Here is a 13,237-nt window from a genome sequence, read left to right as displayed (position 1 = left end):
CATTGAGGGACATTTGGGTTGTCTCTAGTTTTTTACTGTTACAAATGAGGCTGCTATGAATGTGCATGTATAAATCTTTGTATAGACATCTGTTCTCACATCTCCTGGGCAAATACTTAGGTGTGAAATGGCTGTGTCACATACTTAACTTTTCAAGAAACCGCCAAGCTTTTAAAAAGTGATTGTACATTTTTACCTTCTTGCCAGTATGAGTTAGACTTGTCTCACATACTCACCAGCACTTGATACAATCAGACGGTCACTTTTTCTTTGGTTTCTGGCTGCGTTGGGTCTTCGTTGCTGCAGGCGGGCTTTCTCTAGTTGTGGCGAGCGGGGGCTACTCTTGGTTGCGGTGCGTGGGCTTCTCATTGCAGTGGCTTCTCTTGCTGTGGAGCATGGGCTCTAGGCGCGCGGGCTTCAGTAGTTGTGGCACATGGGCTCAGTAGTTGTGGCTTGCAGGCTCTAGAGCACGGGCTCAGTAGTTGTGGTGCACGGGCTTAGTTGCTCCGTGGCATGTGGGATCTTCCCAGACCAGGGATGGAACCCGTGTCCCCTGCATTGGCAGGCAGATTCCCAACCACTGCGACACCAGGAAAGTCCTTTTTTTTTTTTAAATTGTAGTCATCCTAGTGTGTAGAAAGCAGTATTTCCTTGTGGTATGATTTGCATTTCCCTAATGACCAGTGATGGTGCGCATCTTTTAATGTGCTTATTTGTCATCCATGTATCTTTACTGGTGAAATGTCGATTCACATATTTTCCCATGTTTTAACTGGGTTGTTTTATTATTGTTGAGTTTTGGAAGTTCTCTCTATAGCCTGAATACAACTTCTTTACACACGCTTAGCAAAGTTTTTCTTCTAGTCTTCTAGTGGCTTGTCTTTTCATTCTCTTAACATTGCCTTTTGAAGAGCAGTTTTAAAGTCTGATGGAATCTAATTTATCAATTTGTTATTTTATGGGTTGTGCTTTTAGTATTGTAACCAAGGAATATTTGACTGACTGAATGTCACAAGATGTTTATCTTTGTTTCCTCTTCGCATTTTTATAGTTTTGGGCTTTAAGTTTGTGTCCATGATCTATTTGTGATATGGACTGAGGTATGGATCCAAGTTCTTTTTTTCCCCAAAAACTTTTTTTTTTTGGTAAAAAGATTTTTTCTAATTATAAAAGTAAGACATTTGTAAAATACGGAAGAGTATAAAGCCTACATCTTGCTAATTTTTTAATAACTTACCGAGGTACATTTAAAGGTATTGTGGCGGAGTGGGGAGGAGTAGTTCTAAGTGTGACTTTACAAAATTGGAATCAGAGTATATTCCATGTCCTGCTTTTAAAAATTTTAGCATTATATCAGTGTTTAATCATGTGACTTAATGTTCTTTAAATGCATGTTTTTAATGGCTGTGTAGTTATCCTATCATATAGACATATGATACTTTACCCCTTTTATTAGACATTATCAACTTTTATTCTTAAAATATGCCTGTACTTAAATCTTCGTTTCTCGGCTTTTTTCCTTATACTTTTAGAAATGATTTATCAGATCACCATACATGTACGCTTAGCTTTTACTACCTATTTCCACAGTGTATTCCAGAAAAGTTTCAATGGTTTACACTCCCAACAGCAATAACTAAGACACTTAATTTTTTCAATTAATTTTAAAATCATTTTTTGAAGTAGAGTTGATTTACAATGTTATATTGGTTTCAGGTATGTAACAGTGATTCGATACTTTTATAGATTTTAATCTATTTCAAGTTATTATGAAATATTGGTTCTATGCCCTGTGCTGTGCATCACGTCCTTGTATCTTAAGAAATATAATTTTTTATGGCAAGTGTGTTTCTGTGAAAGCCTCAGGGATGCCCCTGGACACCCCTCTCTTGTCCTCCGCAGGGTCCCTCTAACCTCGGCTGCTGTCCCCAGGCCAAGCGCCTTGCTCTCCCTGCCTCCTTACCAGATGCACCCCTCTCGCTGGGCTCTGTGGACACTGGCCAAGTTAAGCAAACTCCTTGCATCGCTTACCCCTTTCACCAGAAAAAACTTGCCTGGTGAGTGCGCATCTGTCTTAGGTCTGCAATCATGGACGAGGAAAGCGTGTCCGTTTTCTTGGCCATGGTTTGTCTTGTCTCCGTTTCTCCCCTGCCTCTTTATCCTCAGCCCCGCAGCGTTCTCTGCTCTCTCCCGCCAGGCACCCCGACGCCGCCTCTAATCAGCGCCCTACCGTTTTTCTCCTCCAGCGCCCAGCTGTCTCCTCCTCGCTGCAAGTCCCTTGCTGGCCCTCCGCTGGCACCCACGTGGAGGTGCGTCCCGTCCTCCCGGCCCCGGCCTCTCACCGCCCGCCCCGCCCCACACTCTTCCTTGCTGGAGGCTGGTGTCCTCACGCCTGAGTGGTGACCTCTGTGCAGCAGTGGCAGGGGCGCTCCGGAACCCTTAGCAGCTCTGTCTTTTTGTGGGTTGTGCCACCTTTTCCTTCCTTCTCGATGCTCAGCCTGCCACTCGGCCTCTAAATGGCCTGGTTTGGTCCTACCGTGGTGGTCAGGAGGCTCCACCGGTAACGGGGTTGGCCCTGAGTGACAGGAGGCGACTCAGCCAGCTCTGCCCCCCACCCCCCCGCATGTCCTCTGTCAGCACTGTCGGCTCACAGGCGGCCTCTCTCTGGGACAGGCTGCTTCTTGCTGGTTTTCAGCTCTGTGCTGTGTGCTCGTCCAGCACGTTTCCTGCACCCCATTGAAGTCCCCGCCCCTGCACCTCCCCCGTACTTGTTCTCAGTGCCGTGGACCCCTTCGCTGTCTCACACTTGCTTCTCATCGCTAGTACATGAGCGCGACGGTCCCTGCACTTTTCGCATCTGAACCCTTAGGACGGCTGTAACTGTGCGGCACGGGTCACCTTGGACTCTGTAATCCGCAGGGGTGACCTGTGAGTCCTGGCTAACTGGCATGCTCCCCACACCCCGTTTCCCATCTATGTTGTACATCCTTCAGGGCAAAAGTCCACGGTATTCTGCTCCTTTTCTGATCTTCTGTCACTTGTTTATACCGTACAATGTTGCTTTTGCTGTCGAGTGGTCACCCTAATACCGCCTTAGGGCAGCTTTGACTTTAACCGGCACGCTGCTTGCCCTGACATAGGCGTCTTTCCTGTAGCTGCAGCTCCTGTGCACCTCGAGAACAGGGGCCCGTGTGTTTGCATCCCCAGTGATTCAGATCTGTGCCACATGGGATAGAGGCTAGTAACAGTTATCACGTCGGTGTCAGCTGTCTATCTTACTGGAGGGGTGGTCACATGTGGCTGCACGCTGACCCCGGGTCCAGGGAAGTGAAGCAGGTGGTTTCTGCACAGAGCTCCTGGGGCTCCTTTCTTTCCTGGTCAGCACCTGCAGGTGTAGGTCTTCATCACCTGCACAACATAAGGAAGCTCAGGACGAGCACACACTGGGCGCTTCAGAATTCATTTGGGGTTTTCTCTGTGTGGAAGACGGACTTGCCTGCCACCTGCGAATTCACTTTAACACCAGTGGTGGCCTCTTCGTGAAGAGCAGCTCAGCAGCTGGGCGATCGCCCCTCTCCTTGTTCTGCCTCTTCTTCGGGGTGCACCCCTCCCTGTGAACACACAGCCTGAGGGAAACACTCGTCCAGCAGGACTTCTCCCTCACCTGTTATTCAGAACAAAATATACAACCCAAGAGGTTTTTCTCAAAACTGTGTTACAGAGGAAATCATGGATGTGTCTAGAGTATCAATGAAGAAAATAAGCAGCAATTTTGAGAAACAGCAGTAAACTTGGAATAATATTTTACCGAATAAAAATACAAACAACCCAGATAATTTCATTGTGATTCGAGGGGAAGTAACTAAATCTAGGGATATTGATCTGTTTACTTTTCATTTTTCAACGTACTGTAAATATTTCATTTGATTCACATTTGTTCCTAACAGAATTTGAGATAGATTTTCCAATAAAGTATAAAGATGTGAATAAGTGATAATGAATTAAAAGAACCAATTTGGTTCATATGCCATTAGCCAAGCTGGGTCTGACTTTTGGAATTTCAAACTAACTCTTCTTTTCTTTTTAGGTTGCCTCTTGGTGCTGCCTTGACCGTATTTGGCACCCAGAATGCTTCATTCTGTGATGGTCTATTAATAAGGTTGCCTTGCTAGAGTTTGGAGCAGGGCCCCAGGTAGGTGGCTTTTATCATTATATGGCATGGCTTTCAAAGTGATCACTTATTCCAGCTTCTCAATAATCTAAGATATGACGTGAAAAGCTTTGAAAAGCCTGCCACATAATAAGCATGCCACTTACTATAATTTTAAGGTCCATCAAAATGTATCATGTTTAACAGGACGGCGTTAATACTTACAGAGTCTAATGGAAGGATTGGAATGGTGGCAACGAGCACTTTTTCCTTACCTTGTGCACAAAACGCAGAGCTGCTCTAAAAGCTGTTGGTCCACGTTCCCCAAATCACCCGCAGATAAACTCGTAAGCTCTTCCCTCTCCGAGTCTTGCCCAGCGTGATAGATTATCCCGTGGTGCCACTGTATCTCTTTCTGTCCACTGGGAAGGGTCTGGTTAACTCTGGGCAGGTGGGAGCTCGTTCCGCTGGCTGGGATGCGGCAGATGCTAGAACGAGGACCTCAGTGGGACAGCAGCAGTTTGCTGGCCTTGTCGGAAAGAGGACAGCTCAGGCTTCTAGATTTCCCAGCCTGTAAGGTGCAGCTCAGTGGCACAGATCGAGGTGTAGCGATACTTGGAAACCCAGGCACACGTGGATATGGTACCAGGTAAGTTTGTCAGCGGGACCTCAAATGCAGGATGGAGGTTTAGGAACCTGGGCCCGGGCCAGAGGATGGGCTTGAGGCCCTGAACTCCACCGACGGCAGGCGGGCAGCACCCCGGAAAAGGAGGATGCAGCCGAGGCCGAGAGCCAGGCAGGGTCTCACAGTGCAGAGGGACAGAGTTCTGACCGGATAAAAGGCCCGTAAACTGAGCTGGTTGAAATTCTCTAATCTCAGCACACTGTGAAGAGTAAGCATGAAAATCAAGTCAGAATAAACTGTTAGTTGTTCGTATGTTGTAAGTATTCTTTAATTATATATGAAGATGTTAATGGTTTTTTAGTGTTACGGGTTATGGAGTTGTTTCTTTTTCTGTTTCCTTGTAGTTTTTACACTCTCTTGTAATGAAGCTGTTTTTGAGCAGTTAGAGAAAGAAAAAATGTTTTCATTACTTTTACTTAGCCAACTCTGTTTATGCAGATTCTCTCCTTTTTCATTTCTCTTGTATCTGTAACCAGTCAAACATTTTCTCTGCCATCTTCAGTTTTCATCCCCCCATTTAATATCACAGGAAGAACATCCTCTTTAAAGATTTTGAACTTTACTTTGTTCCTTTTTCTTTCCCATAAAACCATTCATTTCCCGACAATAAGTCATAACGAGTACAGGTTCCATGTGCTCGCCGAGCTATGGAGCAGAACATTTGACAGCAGAAACGTTCTGAAAATCCAGGCCAACTGAGTGCCGCCCAGGGGGTGCCTCCCCGCCCGTCGGGTCCCCCGCGGGCCTGTGAGTGGACGTGCCCACGTCTCCCTAGCTTTAGACACCCACGGCCTCCCAGGGGCTGCAGTGCTCCCCTAGGTTTCCACCCCTATGCCAGAACTAACAGCTTCATCCTATAGGGTTTGTCTTCTCAGCTTGCTTTTAAACTCATTTGAGGTTTCCAGAACCCTAAACCATGTTTACGTGCTTGCTTTGATTCCTGAAATTCCTTAAAGGGATTATAGTGTGTTCCACAAATACTCATCCAGTGTCACCACAGGCCAGGGCACCATGCCAGGGATGTGGGGTGACTGACGGTCTCCCTGCAGATGAATTTACAGTCCCGGGGGAGAGACAGGTAATTGAAACATGAGTTTTACAATCCATGTTAGAGGTAAAAAGCTCAGAGAGGTAGAGTTCTGAAAAACTTCATTCTGGAAAAAGTTTATCCTCACTCAAGTAAAATCGGTCAAGGGATATAATTCTCGGTTCTCTTCTGATTGTGACACAGCTGGAGGGAGGGCACAGGTCCCCTGACCTGACAGTCTTGCCCAGAGCGGATCCCATTCACCTTCAACTCTGTGGGAATCAGTAGAAGTGGTCTTGCCCTGGACAGTCACACGGGTGCAGCTCGGGGAGGACAGGGTGATGGTACACGTAGAGCCTCCCCCGGGTGTGGGTTCCTCTGTCCTTACGTTGTCTGGTGCTCCCGAAGATTTTACACACACACACACACACACACACACCTCACAACAGTTATGCCTTGTCTCGTGTACCACCGCACGGGCCTACGTTTAAAGTGCGCTCGACTTTGAGATGGCTTGAAACTAGTTCTTTGCATGAGCTTTTGTAACTAGGTGAAACTTTCTTTCCTCGCCCCTCTTGTTTTATGGTGCGCTGTCTCTGCCTCCTGTTAAATGTATAGGTAGAGACAGACTGAGTGTGTATGCTTGGGAAGGTCAAACTTGAAGCCTGGGAGATGCTATACCTGCGATTTTAATAGCATTAGGCAGTTAGCCATTTATGAACAGAGGCACGCCCTCCAAATGTTTGGGGTCCTTCAGTGTGAACATTTTTATAGTCGGTGTCAAGCGTTTTTCTTAAAGCCCCAGTAATTTAAGGGGTCAGTGGTAAGAAAAACATAAAAACAACTCATCATAATTTGGGACACATGCAGTTTTCAGATGAGCTGAACTGCGAGCTGCCTACCTTATAATGCTAGCCTGAGCACCAGTATTTTGGAAATGCTTTATACAAAAAGAAAAAAAAGGAAAACCTCTAAAAATAGTTAACGTGTGATTAAGCAATCTTACTCTGTATTCAGATGTAATTGCGATGCTTTGTGCTCTCTCTGTCTCTCTCTCTCTGTCCCTCTCTGGCATCATTTCTTTTGCACCATTCTGCTCTCATTTCCTGTTTGCAAATACTAATTGCCCATGTGAAGAGAATGAAAATACCCTGGTATACCGCCCATCTGTAGTTTTCAGGTTTTTTTATTTTGAAATGAATATACAACCATAGGAGGAAAAACCTCCCACACAGGAGTTAAAAGGAAATGCCTAACTTCTAAGTTATGGATCCTTAAAAGAGCTTTTAAAAGAGAAGAAAAATTTATAACCTAACGTGACATTTTTGCTCCGTAAAATAATTAACCAAGGAAAACATTTCCGAATTGAAAGATAAAACGTGTTTGAATAATCCATCTTCATCAGATTGTCTCTTCATTTTTCTGGGGACGCTAGAAAATGAAATAAACAACCACACCCAGGCTCCAGGTGGCCCCCAAAGGAACCTCCTTGTCGTGCACATAAGAGAACTAATGTTGGAATTTGTTGATTCCACTTTGGAATTCATTGACTTTTTCCTCTTGGTTCCTAAAAACAAATAGGTCTGCTACTCCTTTCACATCTCTGTTGGCTTTCAGTATTTGTATATTAAATATAAGCCTTTCTAAATATTGTAAGGCTAAATTGCATGGTAAGTTTCAAAAGTGTTGTCCTAGAACTGCCCTTTAATGAATTGCTCAAAAGTTGAAAATATCACATACAGTAATTCTAAAAAGGCATCCTTATAGTTGATTGATATCAGTTAACGACATCCACCATAGGAAGATAAGTTCTGTAATTTTGGGTATTCCGGGTATGAGTCATTTGGGTACCTGCTTACAACTTGGATGGGTCGGGTCAGGTCAGGTGCAGCCCCGCTCTTTGCCACGTCTCCTGCTTCTGGGCGGGCGCCCTTCTCCTTGCTGTCCTCTTGCGGCATCAGTAGCCTCTCTAACTACCTAACCATCTAGCCATCCTTCCTGCTCTATGCAGTCATGGACGCAGGCTCCAGGCATGTTTGCACTTTAGAAATTTTTATTAGGAATGAATGTGGACCAAATGGATATTATACACTTGTACTAGTTGATTCCTCAGCAGTGAGGTCAATCAGAGGATGCTTGTTTTCTGAAACAAAACGAGTATTTTAGACAGCTTTTCCTCAGTTACTATTGTTTTAATCTAAGGCCTTACAAATAGCTATTAGGTTTAGGGAGTCCCTTTCTAGTGACTTAATTTAGTGTGTGGGACCAAATTGTATCCACACTGTATTATTTTTTACTTGAACTTAGGTATATGTGTTCTGTCCTGTGTCTACTGTGGGGATTGAGCCTATAGTTCACTTCCTTGCTGGAAAGCACTTGTCCTGCTTTAATTATTTTCATTCACTCAACAAAAATTCTACTTCCTTTTACGGGAAACAACAGCGAATGAAACTAACACAGGTGCTGCCCCAACGCTGCCTACCGTCTACTTTTAATGCTGTCTTAGATTTGTATACTTGCAAGATATGTTTTTTCCTTTAATTAATAAGTGATTTTACAGACCTACAAAAATTGAATGCTGTCAAAATGTCCACATTATCGTACAGGATCATAGAAGCGTTCTAAGTGTGTTGTTGCCCTTCAGAATTGACTGCAGTTATGTTATGGTGTTAATAATTTCTTTCGCATTATCCAAAGCTTTATTGTATTTTATACATGTAAAGTGAAGTATTAACTACTGGTAAATTTCCTTTTGCAACCCACCTATTTACTCTATATGAAAAGCACGTTTTAATCAAATGTTGACATTTTCTGAATTGTTTACTAATGGTGTTTTATGATTAGCATGAAGGAGAATAAAGCTTTGAGTATGATAGCACTTGCCCTTAATTTGCAAAGTATATGCTTGAGTTTTAACTTAAATATGAAAGAATTATTGATGCAGGTAAGTGTTGTAAAACTTCACAGCTCTTAGAGAAGTGACTTTTAGAACTGTGAAATTTTAAGTACAGAAACAGTTTTAATTCAGGCCTGTTCTGTTGCCAGCATCCTCATAGGAATTCGTTTTAGTAGACCCTCTGATGTATGATTCATTTTCCTTGTTATTTTTTTGTGTGTGAGTCACCGTTTTAGAATGTAAAACACAGAGATAATAAACCTGTGTGTGTGCGCGTACACACACTGTATTCCCTTTAATTATTGTTTTTGTGTATGCAAAGTTGCCCTAGGAAAAAAACATCTGTTCTGGTACCAGCAAAAACTGGGCAGGTATTCTGAAGTGTTACTTCATCTTAGAGCAGTTTGAAATGGGTAGATGTATATTTTCTATGTTGCTTCATGATTCTTTAGATCAAGACAAAGAACTTTAATTATTTGAAAAAGCATAGTAACCAATCTTCGATATGTAAAAAAGAAAAACTGGAGTACAAATTTTGTTGCAGACTTTTCAGAATAGTAGTCACAATGCTTTTTAAAAGTTTTTCTTAAAAATCTACAAACAATAAATGCTGGAGAAGGTGTGGAGAAAAGGGAACCCTCTTGTACTGTTGGTGGGAATGTAAATTGATACAGCCACTGTGGAGAACAGTATGGAGGTTCCTTAAAAAACTAAAAATAGAATTACCATATGATGCAGCAGTCCCACTACTGGGCATGTACCCTGAGAAAACCCTAATTCAAAAAGAGTCATGTACCACAATGTTCATTGCAGCACTACTTACAGTAGCCAGGACATGGAACCAACCTAAATGTCCATCAACAGATGAATGGATAAAGAAGATGTGGCACATATATACAATGGAATATCACTGAACCATAAAAAGAAACGAAATTGAGTTATTTGTAGTGAGGTGGATGGACCTAAGGTGTGTCATACAGAGTGAAGTAAGTCAGAAAGAGAAAAACAAATACTGTATGCTAACACATGTATATGGAATCTACAAAAAAAAAAAATGGTTCTGAAGAACCTAGGGGCAGGACAGGAATAAAGACGCAGACATAGAGAATGGACTTGAGGACACGGGGAGGGGGAAGGGTAAGCTGGGACGAAGTGAGAGAGTGGCATGGACATATATACACTACCAAATGTAAAACAGATAGCTAGTGGGAAGCAGCCGCATAGCACAGGGAGATCAGCTCGGTGCTTTGTGACCATCTAGAGGGGTGGGATAGGGAGGGTGGGAGGGAGACTCAAGAGGGAGGGGATATGGGGATATACATATACATATAACTGATTCACTTTGTTATACTGCAAAAACTAACACAACAGTATAAAGCAATCATACTCCAATAAAAAATGTTAAAAATAAATTAAAGAAAAGTTTTTCTTAACAGTATAAAAGAGAATACACAGGTAATTTTAGTTGACATTTTAGTTAGGATTCCACGAATGGAAACTGTATTTATGTTTATTATACCAAGCCAAATAATAATGAACTCTAAACAGCTTCTGGTTTCCTTTGTTTGGGAAAATAATTAGCCACTCATAAGAACTCAGAATAATTAGGCTGAATTTAGGGAACTTAACCATGACTTTGGAATTATGTTTTGTGATAAAATGAATGAAAATGATATCTATTATTTTATTTCAAGCTATAAAATACGCAACTGGGGTAATTTGTAGACTATTGTAACATTTCAAATCGAGAGACATACAATTTTAAACTGTACTGAAACATTTTGACTCTAAAGGATTTTTATTACAAACGCCATTGAACAGTAAAGCGTAAATAAAATTTTTATGGATGTATTTGAGATGCAATAAAATTTATATTGGTCAGGGGAAAAAAGAAAAAAATATGTAAGTTTATTGTTCACTAGTCAACTTTGGTTTTAGATTTTTTTCTACCCAAATCACTGTCCACTAAGACAGATATACTAGTTGTTCTTTTAACTGCTATTTAAATTACTTAAAGATTACTTTACCAACTGTCTTTATTTAAAGGAAACTTTATAAATCTTAAATGTGTTTCTGTTTGGGGATCGTATTGGCAGCTCTGATAGAGAAATAGGTACTGTCACCTGTTCTCGCCTTTTAAGTGCAATGACAGGATTTATCCACTCTCAAATTGGTTTGCCAATCAGCCCTTCTCCTAGAATGCAGTAGAATAAGAGTGACGTAGGGCACTAGCCCCTTCCTGACCACATATATGCTGTCGAGATGGTCAGCTTCTCTGGGCCTCTCACCTTAAAATGGATATGGTGATAAAAGCATCCACCTCTCAGGTCCATTGAATTCCAGGGAGGTAATAGAGATGAAAACACCCTCCACTTGTAAGGTATTTACATTATCAAAATAACAATGCACAAAATAGGCTTTCGTATTCTTAATTAGCCTACCCAAAACTTAGTATGTGCCCTGGGCAAGTAAGTATTTACAAAGTTAATTTTATTATTTTGCAATTTTGATGTGCAGAATTCAGTTCTTCCATTTATGCATGTCCTGTGCTTTACAAAAAAAATTGAGCTTTTGCTTTAACTTTTTAAACATCCTTTATTAGTCTAAATTTTTATTTTTCTTGTCTTTTAAACTATGAGAATAATGCTGCTTTCAAATATACCCTTAGTATTTTTGTAATGATGCTTGAATGCCCTCTATTAAATATTTTATTTACACATCATCAAATTCTTAAAGTATGTGAAAATTTGATTTCAGGGGAAATTAATTAGATTCGTGTTTAGAATGTTAAGTAAAATGGTTTTCATTTAACCTGTCATTGGTGAATCTTATTCTAACTATTTGATTTGTATTATCCCTCTCAAGTTGTCATAATCATGATTTCTGAATGGTCATCTTCAAACTATTCAGGGTTTACTACCCTGTACTCTCTATAACAGATAATTCTGATTTTTTTCTGCTTTTTGACCATTATTCTTTTCACATTTACGTGTACAGTCAGAATTATTAGATTTTTTTTTCTATGCGCGTTCTTAGTCTACTGAGGATCATGCTACTAATAGCATTTTTTAAGATATTTTAAGATTTCTCAACAATGATCTCTTAAAACCAAATGATGCTTTCTTCCTGACACCGCTTCTCCTGTAGCAAACCTATATTTAACTTCCCTTGCATGCTTTTGAAATCTAAGGAGCACAGAGTTATTGCTACATTTCAGCAGCACTTGCAGCGTTCTGAGAAATAAATTGGCAGGTATCGCAGGTAACACAGATGTAGCCCAGAGAAGCCCACGTTGCACCGTCGCGTGCCGTGTGAGCCTGGGAGGTGCTGTCCTCTGGAGCCTGCTGGCTGCTGTCAGGCTACAGGTGTGCTCTCCCCGGGAGAGAACTGCGCTTGTCTCTTCCCGAATATTATTTAGCTTAATGAAAACTTGATCCGTTTGGTTTACAAATAGTAACCCTAATATCCATTTCTCTCAGTAGGCGAGTTAGGTTTAAAAAATTAAATTGAATTTGGGAAAGAAGTGGGGAGTCATTCAGCATCACCAAATGCCATTTATCTAGGTAACACTGTTTTACTTTTTGTTTCTGCCTTAATTTGGTCATGTAAATGTGCTTTGAACTAATAAAGATTTGCAATTGGTGAAAATTAATGCATGACTCTTCAGCAGAGTACGGAATGAAAGCATGTGTCATGAAATTGCCTTTCTTTGATCCTGTATTTTCCATCACTTGCGGACTGGTTCCGTTTAGAGTGTAGTCCATTCTTATTTTTTGTTTCATAGATTGGCCAAAATGGGAAGGACTGGATTCCGCTCTCTTCCACGAAGAGTCAATGGAACTGGCTAAGATCAAGGTCTGACGCTTTTTCCATCTGTCATCAGGTATGCATTGAACAGAAATCACTATAGTTTTATGCACGTATCTTTAAAGTATTTGATTGCTATGAATATTATGAATTTGGATTTTTATTCAATGTTGAGCTCGCAACTTTATGTTTATCCTGTAGTTCTTAAATGCACCTATAAGTAATTTGAGTTTTGTAATATATTGAGATAAAAGATATTGTTAGCCATGAAAAAATTTCAGCTGGTCTTAGAAAAGTGTAATATTTGAAATCTGCAATTCTTCATTGCTCAGTCTGTACATCCAAAGATAACAGAATTCATTTGTTACTCCATATTGAGTATCACCAATTTTCATATGATCAAATGTTTGTTGTTTCATGGTGCAATTTTAGTACATTCTTTTCAGTAACGTAGAAGTTGTTATTTTTCTCAACTGGAATTCTCTGCCCAATTATGGTTGGGTCTCATAACACAATAATGGCAAAATACGACCAGTCTTTGAAATATTTTCAGATATTAGCTGTATACAGGGATTTAGATACTTCGCATTCCATGTTGATTTTACAGTTGAAAAGTTTATCAGCTTGTTTCCCACAATGTTCTAAATAGGTGCACAAAAGCATCATGTTAGG

At 41.2% G+C, this 13,237-nt stretch overlaps 1 protein-coding gene across 3 annotated transcripts in view; it reads left to right on the top strand.

Moving 5' to 3' along the window:
• Positions 1 to 13,237, top strand: part of PLAG1 (PLAG1 zinc finger) — a 50,903-nt gene that overhangs the window by 28,453 nt on the left and 9,213 nt on the right. For 2 of the 3 annotated variants that reach the window (XM_019925318.3, XM_019925319.3), the window contains exon 2: positions 12,543 to 12,641. The gene's annotated coding sequence lies outside the window, so the exon portion shown is untranslated. Of the gene's footprint in view, positions 1 to 4,087; positions 4,193 to 12,542; positions 12,642 to 13,237 lie in introns of all 3 variants that reach the window. The other variant, XM_073794405.1, reaches the window with a different exon arrangement.

This window comes from Tursiops truncatus, chromosome 17 (genome assembly GCF_011762595.2).
Source record: "Tursiops truncatus isolate mTurTru1 chromosome 17, mTurTru1.mat.Y, whole genome shotgun sequence".
Taxonomy (NCBI): domain Eukaryota; kingdom Metazoa; phylum Chordata; class Mammalia; order Artiodactyla; family Delphinidae; genus Tursiops; species Tursiops truncatus.
Note: the sequence above shows the minus strand (reverse complement) of the source record. Positions and strands in the feature narration are given on the sequence as shown.